Raw genomic sequence first — 10,085 nt, 5'->3', positions numbered from 1 at the left:
GAGGAAACTTCTATTTTCTGCAACCCCATGGTTTAGACTTAAAGCAAGTACTTCTCATCTTCTTAACAACACCGGAGTCTTCAATCGGAACGTAGCAGGTGGCCATAAAATATTGTTAACTGTGAAGGACCAATAATCACCAATGTGCTTCGTTTGGGCATTTCGGGTACCTAAACCCTAAAACCCTCGACTTAAACAATAATCATAGACCGTAAATGAGTATACGATAAAGATATTAAAATTGACGTGGAACTTGAATTGACGTCATTTTCAACTATATGACTTGGAAGATGAAATTCTTCAATTACAATTCAAATCAACAAACCCTAAATAGTCGTTTTTTACTTCAACACACCTACAGACATTAGTTGGCCTTACACCTACAAAACCGGAGATCTCCTCGGCGCATCAACACTACTTTGACGTTGAATTTTTTCCTAGATTCATCCAGCCTTAAGCTGTTATCAACTCCCATTGCTGCAAAATCAGATACAAATAAAACACTTAAATTTCATCATCATTTTAACCAAATAGCCATCGAAACTAATCAAATTATAGTATTTTTTCAGCACAAACCAAAATATCAATATATAGTTCTACGTATATCCGTTTAGGACTTTTGGCAACTTTTGACCCAATCAACCCATTAGACCCGTTCCCTCTTTTAACTATATATTCTCTAGGCCCATTTAACCGTTAAAGATAAAACGGTTAAGATATAACACATAAGTACATAACCCCAGTCATAAGCGAATATATCATATTACCACCTTTAGTCTAGGCCTGAAAATGATTGAAAATGTTGCTACCACATAAAACATAACAGTGTTAGTACTTCAGCATAAAGTGGAAACCTTTTCTAAGAATTTGCAGGTCCACATATATATTGAAGTTCATTACTTATAAATAAAAAATTTGGAAAGTCCACATTACTTATAAAGGGGTTGTTTACTATGGGTTGAGACAGATTGTGTTTACCCAAAATTATATTTATTAACATCATATAAATGTCTTTTGAAGAACTGGTGATTTAAAATATGATTGCAAGACCTATACAACTCCAATAATTTTGAATAAAATGGTATAGAAGGATTCAAGTTTTATATATTTATTAAAAATAAACTAAAACTAAAGTGACCATTGACCACTTCGAGCCCTTTGACATGTTATTTTTTAGCAAAATTGTTTTGTATTACCAGTTACGATAAGCATGACGTGGATCGACCAGTTAAAATGTAAAACAGTCTTAATCTACCATTTCCCTAAAAAATCAGTATGTACATCATTAATAGGGATGTTTGCATTAATGCAACGTACCATACCACGATACTAAAATCATCAGCTTCCACCCTAAGACCATGTGTAGTGGGCAATATTCACCTTTGGACGTTTTGCGTCATGTGGCAGCCCAGTCAGCAATGGGGCATTATTGGGCCTTTTTTAAAATGGGTGTAGTGGAGATGGGGCATTATTGGGCATTATGTTTTGTTGTAAAATAAAATAAAAAAAAAAACATTTAAAAATCTTATTGGCCAAGCAAATGAAAGCTCAAATGTGATTGGCCAACAATCCCACCATTCGGCGTTTTTCAAACCATGCCAAGGGGCTTTTTATGCAAGATAACGCCCAATCACGCCCAGGGGGCGGTGAAGGGGCGTTTTTGAGCGTTATTGGGCATTTCTTTTAAAAACGCCCCACTACGCTTGGTCTAACAAAGAAAATAACAAAGATAAAGGGAGAATAACAAACAAAGAAAAACATACAATTAGTTCGGTTCATTGTGTAACATCTCCATTAAATTGCAGCCACAATTGCTTCTTACTATACAAAGCAGCTTTTAAACATTCTTGTAGCATTTTCAAGGAAATAGGATGCCATCTTCTGCAATTTAAACAACATTCATCAATCAAATAATCCCACTTCAATCAATTTCACCATAAAATACAATCCAGCTAAAACAAATAAAAAACCCTAATTTCATCAATCAAATACTCCAAGTTCAATCAATTTCAGCATAGAAACACTATATATTAACCGTAAAGTCGTCATAATTGTCCGTATCGTCTTAAACCTTTTCTACTGCATCATGTTCACCAAAACCTATGAGAAAAATACACGCGACAGAAATCAAACGCCGTTAATCAAACATGGTATTTAACTTGAGACCCAAAATTAATTAAATTAGGGTTTCAAAAATGATAAAAAAAAATCAAGTTCATCTCAAGGTTGTGACAAATAACCAATATATATATATATACACACCTGAGCTCGCATAGCACCGACCAAAACCAAGTGCTGAACCTTTGCCTGTCAAGAAAAAATGTATGATTTAGCGATATAAACATAAGTAAAAACATGCACACATTGAGAGAGCCAAAGATGGTACCTTAATTTTAGCTTCTAAGACTCAACACCAGGACAAAGCAAATGACAATCGATCCATCTGTCACCTTCAACGCGTATTCATTGTGACCACTTTAATGTTGACGAAAGGCCGATCAATGTTAGGGTTAGAGAGCACCTGTTAGATCCGAATGAAATCCATAACTTAGATCCGAATGAAAGACATAGTGCCTCTAAAAATAAGTCAGACCAGGAACTTACCCGGTTAACACGAAACCCTAAACCTTGCGAAATGCGAATCAACAACCGTAATATTGGATAACCATTGTTATCTAGAATTGTAACAATTAGAATCTAAAGAAATATTACAAAATCAACAATAAATCTGCACATCCAACCATAAACAATATTTAATTAGGAAATAAAGAGCAAGAATTAGGTTTCAAAAGCTTTAGGGTGGCAATTTAAATATAAAAATATAGTGGAAGTGTGGATCTTAGTAAATAGTAATCAAACATGCTTCAATCTATACTTCAATAACTTATATAAAAGGAATCGGGTCTGCAAAAAGATTTAACCGGAAAAATAACGGTCTCCAAAGTCCAGAAAGTCAAAATCTCATATTCGAAACTTGAAATTAAAACAAATCACATAAGACTCACATTAAATAACTTGAAAACAAAAAAGAAACCTTGGGAGGCTTATGCGGCAACACTTGTTATATTTTCTGTTTGTAATTTATTCCAAAGTAAAGCGGAACAATTCGAAGTGTCACCTTTCTCCAACACCTTCACATAGTGCACCTGCAGCACTCCACTTTCTGACATGATAAACCGTCTAAAACCACCAGTTGCACCCTCAGGCGCAGAATATGAATCCAATGCGGCATCACTGACTTTAAGACCGAACTTTTGTGCAGAGTTATTTGATGTTTGTGAACTTAATCTTGCCCAAAGTGATTCATATTGTGGTTTGGGCTCACCCATTCCTGATCCTCTTATAGGCCCAAACCTTTTGTCAGCAGACATCATTGAAGCTAATGGGCCCAAATAAAGGGTGCTCGTAAAGTAAAACTCCTCCACTCGCATATCCGATGGTTTAGGTAAGTTTAATGAGGCAGCTAGCATTTCATAAGCTCTCTGCAGTCTTGTAACTGACACCATCCCCAATATCTAGATAAGCAGGTTCATAAACTGATCTGCAGATTGAAAGCAGCTATGTGATATTGAATAATCAATTCTAAAACGCAAATTGAAACATCGCTTTACAACACAAACCTATCCAAGCCATAATCCGAAGAAAAATCTGCCTCTTTGTAATGCCCTACGTATTGAGGAACCGTTTCAATATTTTGTACTCCTTGACGACCATTCCCGAATTTATGATCCTTTGATCCAATACCACCCTTGCTGCCAAACATACCATTTCGTGTGGAAGCAGAAGCCGACAATTTATTATATTTGTGCCTTCTTTTGTACTTATGAACATGCTGACCAAGCATTGATCTGTATCTCTCATCAGACACATACTCATCATAACTTCCATCCTGATCCTCATCACTGCTATAGGTAATATCAATTGAGGTGATATCAAATTGAGGTAATATCAATTTAATTTTTTAAAAGTTTTTTTTATAAATTAAACAAAAGTATAACCTTAGAGCCAATGTTCACTTGATGATCATCAAGTATACCAGCATAATATCTTCCACTAAGGTTCTTCAGTGCTTTTGCTGCATATTCTTCCTCCCGAAACTGAACATATACGTTTCCCACCTGATATGATAACAGAAAGAAACATTAGACTTCCATCATCAACATGCAAAAATAACCAAACGTTTGCGAACAGAATATCTAACATATTTGCCCTATGTTTAGACAAAAATGAATTATTTGAACCTGTTGGGGGCCTAGTCTCAGACAAAAATCATACGGGGGTTGTCGTTTACGAATAAGATAAAGTTATGACCTTTCGATTTGGCAGTGGCTGTTTTGCCGATGTCGAGTGTCTCAATGCAATCCTACATAAAAAAAATCAAACTCAGTCACAAACGAACATCAAAATCAAAATCAAATTCTAAATCCAATAACAAATTAATAGCAGACTTTGATGAACGCCTGGAACAACACACCTGTCAAAAAAACAGATCCAAATCTCATAATTCGTTTAGAGGTTTGGAGATGAAATCATACCTGAAAAAGTTTGGGAGATACCAGATTATTCAAAACCCTAGAAAACAAACAGATCTAAATCTGAAAAAATTATTCAAAATCAAAAATCAAAGTTATAAAATATACAAATCCGGATCGTACCTGATGTATTGACGATGTTGTAGGGATATGAATTAGGAATCCAATGAGAATGATGAGAAGAAACAGTCCGGGTGATAATATCAAACGATTCACAAATCAAAACCGGAAAAAAATCAAGATCAACCATCACAAATCGTATGTCGGGTCTACAAACTACACATAAGAACACCTTATCATATCAGTCAATTGAGATTCGAAGATTATTTTGAAGATCTTGAGAAGCGGCGGAGAAGAGAGAGAATATGCAGAAACCCTAATGCGATGTTGAAAATGAGGAAACAAAAGGACGGGTTCTTTGTTTATATATGGAATGACCCGAATGAGTTGTTCGGATCCCGTGTCGGGTTAATTCAAGGAAAATGAGGAGAATGCATATTTTGGCGGGAAAATGAGCTTTAGAGGCCTTAGGAGGAGGACATGTGTCCCCTAATTAAGCCTTTTATTAGGTTGTATAGATAATCAATCAAGTATGTAAACATGTTTTAATTCCACCAAATATGTGATAGGATAAGTGCGTGCATCAATTGTACAAGTAGGTTATATATGACGTAATTGCATATGCGAAATATACGAGTTGTGAATATACTATATGTATTTGTAAGTCGGTCATGTCTACAAGTTTTATGAACAAGACATCGAATGTATAATGAATCGATACGTATAAGTATGAATGAATAAGCTAATTTTAACTTGTATGAAATAACGAATTTTATTATGATCAAAGTCTCGGATACAGTTACAAGGAATACGAGTTTCCAAAAATAGGAACGCACGACAACCTTTCTAATTAAAGAAAGTTACAAAGAAAAAAAAATACGGAGCGTTACAGTCTCCCCTCTTTTAGGAAATTTCGTCCCGAAATTTATTTAAGAGGAAGACTCAAAAGGCATTTTGGCTAAAAGAAAAGGATGATTGACTAAAATTGAGATTTTGAAGTTCAAGACGTGTTGGGAAAATGTATAAAATCGTTGAGAAACGAAAGGATAGGTTTGTGAAGAGAGTCTGTTCTAAATGAGTTTTTTTTTTTTGAGGTATTAGCCATAAGTAAAACGTGTATGTGTTTTGATGAAAAGTGTGGCCGCACTGTAGGTTGTAAGAAAAGTTTTGTTGGTTTTAAAGAGCGTTGACAAATCTCAGTTTTTTTTTTTTTTTTTTTTTTTTTTTTTTTTGTGGAGAATTCGTTATCGTTGAAAAAAAAATGAGAGAGTTAGGCATTTTAAATAAAATGGTTTTGGAGGTAACGGCCATCTAAGTATGTTTGCGCAAAATAAATAAATAAATAAATAAAAATAAAGATTGGAAATTAGTTTTAAAAGTAAGGAAGTATTTTAGGTTTCGAATGTTTAAACCGAATTGATTGTGAACGAGGTTTGTATAAAGAATCACGGAGAATAGTGGAGGTATAAAAGTGAACGATGATCTAATAAACGAGTGCGAGTATAAGAATGACACAGGTATTGGATAAATGAAAGCGATGTGTTAGGAATGAGGTCTCGTCGTGGATAATCGGATATCACGCGTTTAGCAATGCGTTTGTGAGTTGTTAAAGTTGCATATTAGGTCTAAACATGGTCTGTAAAACACCGAATTTCTCATGGCACGTTTTACGAAAGTTTGATAACATGGTGAAAACACTTATATATAGGAAGTACCAGCGGCGTATCCACCATGTTTTGACCACATTATGTCCGTTTCGTATTTGGTGTCATGTTACGTTCTGTGTTTTTTTACCATACACAGTAGTACACTCTATGGTTCTCCTGAGCCAATCACTATAATCCCGTGTGCACCCGCGATTATTTTGATCGTCGCATGATCTGCATAGCTTGTACTAGTTATGTATGAATTAGGGTATACATAATTTAAAAATTAAGAATGTGTATGTGTAAGAATGTAGTATGTAAGCAAGTCCATGTTTAAGTATGTGTGGGACCCACGCAAGCGAATCCCTCGGGTTGCGCTCGCGTATAGGTACGAATGTATGAATCATGAGTAAGGATGAAAGTATGAGCATAAGTTTAAGTATGAATACGCATGTATGTATGAGCATAAACATAAAACGTGTAAGTTGTATGTGTACAAGTAGAAGCGTAAAACGTATAAGTAGTATGCGTATAAGTACAAGCATAAGACGTATGAACATAGGTGTAGGTATGAAAAATAAATATTGTGTAAATAGTGTTTGTTGGGACACCACGGATCTAAGTGTATAAAACATTCAAAAGGTCGAGTATGTAAATACGAATGATATAAATGATGTTATCGCGAGGTATCGACCAAAATGTGTACGATGATATGCATGTATAGTTGTTTAAATGAAACATTGAGTTTATCGAATCAAAATTAGGATGACCTTGGTTGAAAGGGTAGAATATAGTTGTGTATGTAAGAGGATATAAAGTACTAATTGGTTAAGCATAATGTATTTTTGTAATGATTGAAATGCTACTTTTGTTAAAAAAAAATTTTTCATGTAAGTCAAAGATTGTCGGTTCCCATGAAGACTTCTTGCCCGCATGTTTTGTAAATTGGTGTAGGAAAAAGGTTTTCGTTAAAAAGTAAGTTCGTTTCATCAAATAAGAAATTATGAATTTAGGAGGTCCTTGTGAAAACTAGGATCTTTAGAAGGGAAATTTAGCAAAAGGACTTAGAAATAAAAATAAAATAACAATTGATTTGTTGGTGTTGGAAAGGGTATTTGGTAAAACAATCATATAACTTCTATAAGATCTTATAAGTATTCGGGAAAGGTTGGTTGGATTTTGATTAAAAGTAGAAGGTGGGCGTGTTTTAGTGATTAAGTCGAATATGAAGTTCATGGGCAAGAGTTTCATTGAACCTATTAAATTGATAGGTAGCATTTCGTAAGGTTTTGAAGTTCGAGCAATAAAACGTTTTAAGACATGATTATGAATTTCGCGTATATGAGTTGAGTGAAAATAGATTGTAGAATAAAAAGTACGTTTGATAAAACAATGTATTTCGAAATCTGTATGAGTGGGTATTTTTAAATAACATTAAACAATTTGGGTATAAAGTATGATCGAGTTTGCATAATAAGATATTTCGAAAGAGAAGTTTTGGTAACGGTCACCTAAGTAAGGGAATCACCCCTAACTCGTTGGTGAGGTCGTTTTAAGGAAAAGGGAGTGGAGCTAATCGTCAAGGTAAGGAAGTCACTCCCATCTCGATGATATTTCTCCACTTGTCGTTACAAGGAAAACGAATTTAAATTATATGAAATCATGCATACGTATAAATGTATGGAAAAGGTTCAATATGTTGTGTGTGTGAAAAGAGAAATCGAAAGTAAACTCGAGTTTGAAAGATCGTATCGTATAAAATGAATAATAGAAACGCATGTTTAACCAAAGTTTGGAGTGTTCCAAAACGGAACTTTGACTAACCAAAGTGGTCGAAAAGTCTTTTGAATTTGAGGAGCATGCTTTGGCCGAATAGGTAAAATACTCTCGCCGACAAGTCGGTTAACGGTATTTACCCTTCCGGTTACTACATGTCCCAAATCAATCGAAATTTCGAGACTTGGCGGGATTAAAAAATATCAAGGAGTGGAACTAGTCGACAAGGTGCGGGTTTCACCCCTAACTTGGCGATTTCGTATTCTAAGTGTGGTTGGTACTCGTCGGGTCAAAATTTAATTTCAACACTTGACGAGGGTCCACTAGAATTTGAAATTTGAACTTCTCCATCAAGGTGAGGATTTCACTCCTAACTTGATGGTGAATTTCGTGTAAAAAGAAAGGAAAGTGGATGAATTGAGGGTTGTTCACCGAATTATGGGTTTCACGCCTATTTTGGTGAACTCGTCTCGTTTGTGTAATATGTGTGTTGTCGGATTTAGAATAATCGAGTAGAACGCGTGAGGAAAAGTGTATATTAAAGATTAAACAAACAAGTATAACATGTCAAGAATATCACAATAAAAGTGAAATGATGAAACGAATATTAACGCATAAAAAGTATGTCAAGAACACACATAAAGGATAAAATGATGAAACAAGTATTAACACATAATAAAAACAAGTATAGCATGTTAAGTGTTAACACATAAGTGACACATATGCTTACAAGATCAAAAGAGAATAAATAAAAGCAAATAAGATAGCATGCTAGTAATTTTCAAGTAAAACATACGAATAAAGCTCTAGAACTATAGACTAGGTTAAAGCATTCCTACTTTTCCTAATTCCCTATAGTTATGGCTCTGATACCAATCTGTCACACCCCAACCAATGGCGGAAACATCGGGATGAGACGAAGTGTGAAGATTGCTCGAGACATCATAACGCTAATAATTGTGACAAGTTTTTAAATAACCATTTCATTCCATTTCTAAAGGATCAATTACAAAGCTTTTGAAACAAATACAACAACCTGAATAATAAAATAATACAATATGAATACAATTCTTTTTAAGTGTGTATCTAAGCATCCTACTAAATTCCATGCATCGTCGACATCCACCTGTAACATGTTAAAATAAAGTCAATGCAAAAGCAAAGGCGAGTATACAAGTTTGGTACATACATAGCATAAGATAAAAGTGTGAACATTTCCTCATAGCAAGCATGTGATTCAAGATAAACATTAAATATGGCATGTGTCTAACATATCAAACCAAGAAAACGCAACTTGCTCATGACATAACCAAAGTTTCAGTAGAGGCGGGTCGTTAATCCTATAGCGCTACATATGTCAAGGTTTGGCTCGTACGAAGTTAATGATAAGTTCAACACATAAGAATCACCCAAATTTAAAGTATCAAGCCATCACATATACAAGCATTGTTATAGGAATGTTCGTGTGTTTAGACAAAAGTTCATGTGTAAGTTTCAATAGGTAAACATGTTACACCCCAAAAGTGGTAAAAGAAAAAGGGGGAAATTACGAGTATACTCACAAATTTGCACATGCTTTCCGATTATCCAAGAGTGACGAGTTTGCTTGTGAGTGATGATTTAATGGTAGGGTTACGTGATGTGTAGGGAGTGGTAAAATTCGGAATTTAGAAATTAAAGTAGTAAAAGTATGTATACATGAAAGTAATATCTAAGCCCTAAGAGTTTGCTTATGACACCATAATTAGTGGTTTCATGGGTCCCAAATTGCCCATTGGAATCATAACAAGAACTCTAGAATCTTTGATATGATAGCTTAGGTTTATGATGGCTAATCATGGTTTGATTAACACCACAAACTCAACCATGTTTTTATATAATTATGTATAGTTTATATAGTAATAATACATCCTAAAACTAAGTCCAATCAAGTATTGTCATATAACATCATGTATGTCAAGCATGGAGGTTAGAAAACCTCATTATAAGATTCACCACTACACACACCATCATGAAGATGGTGGGAGGGTCATGAATAACAATAAAGTAAATCTAATCTAACAAGTTATAA

At 34.6% G+C, this 10,085-nt stretch overlaps 1 long non-coding RNA gene across 14 annotated transcripts; it reads right to left on the bottom strand.

Moving 5' to 3' along the window:
• Window positions 1–235: 235 nt before the first annotated feature.
• Window positions 236–4,938, bottom strand: LOC110936935. Of its 14 annotated transcripts, none has more exons than XR_002590422.2 (11): window positions 4,656–4,938; window positions 4,536–4,572; window positions 4,312–4,363; window positions 3,999–4,118; window positions 3,621–3,902; window positions 2,605–3,541; window positions 2,387–2,521; window positions 2,263–2,307; window positions 2,036–2,100; window positions 1,764–1,881; window positions 236–477 (listed from the first exon to the last, which is right to left on the bottom strand). It is a non-coding gene; the product is annotated as an uncharacterized LOC110936935 (long non-coding RNA). The 14 variants fall into 14 exon arrangements; XR_002590429.2 differs by having other exon boundaries at window positions 2,072–2,100; XR_004890498.1 differs by having other exon boundaries at window positions 1,764–2,100; window positions 2,605–2,728; window positions 3,006–3,541.
• Window positions 4,939–10,085: the final 5,147 nt, after the last annotated feature.

Source organism: Helianthus annuus, chromosome 4 (assembly GCF_002127325.2).
Source record: "Helianthus annuus cultivar XRQ/B chromosome 4, HanXRQr2.0-SUNRISE, whole genome shotgun sequence".
NCBI lineage: Eukaryota > Viridiplantae > Streptophyta > Magnoliopsida > Asterales > Asteraceae > Helianthus > Helianthus annuus.
The sequence above is the reverse complement of the archived record's forward strand: the minus strand, read 5'-3'. Positions and strand labels throughout refer to the sequence as shown.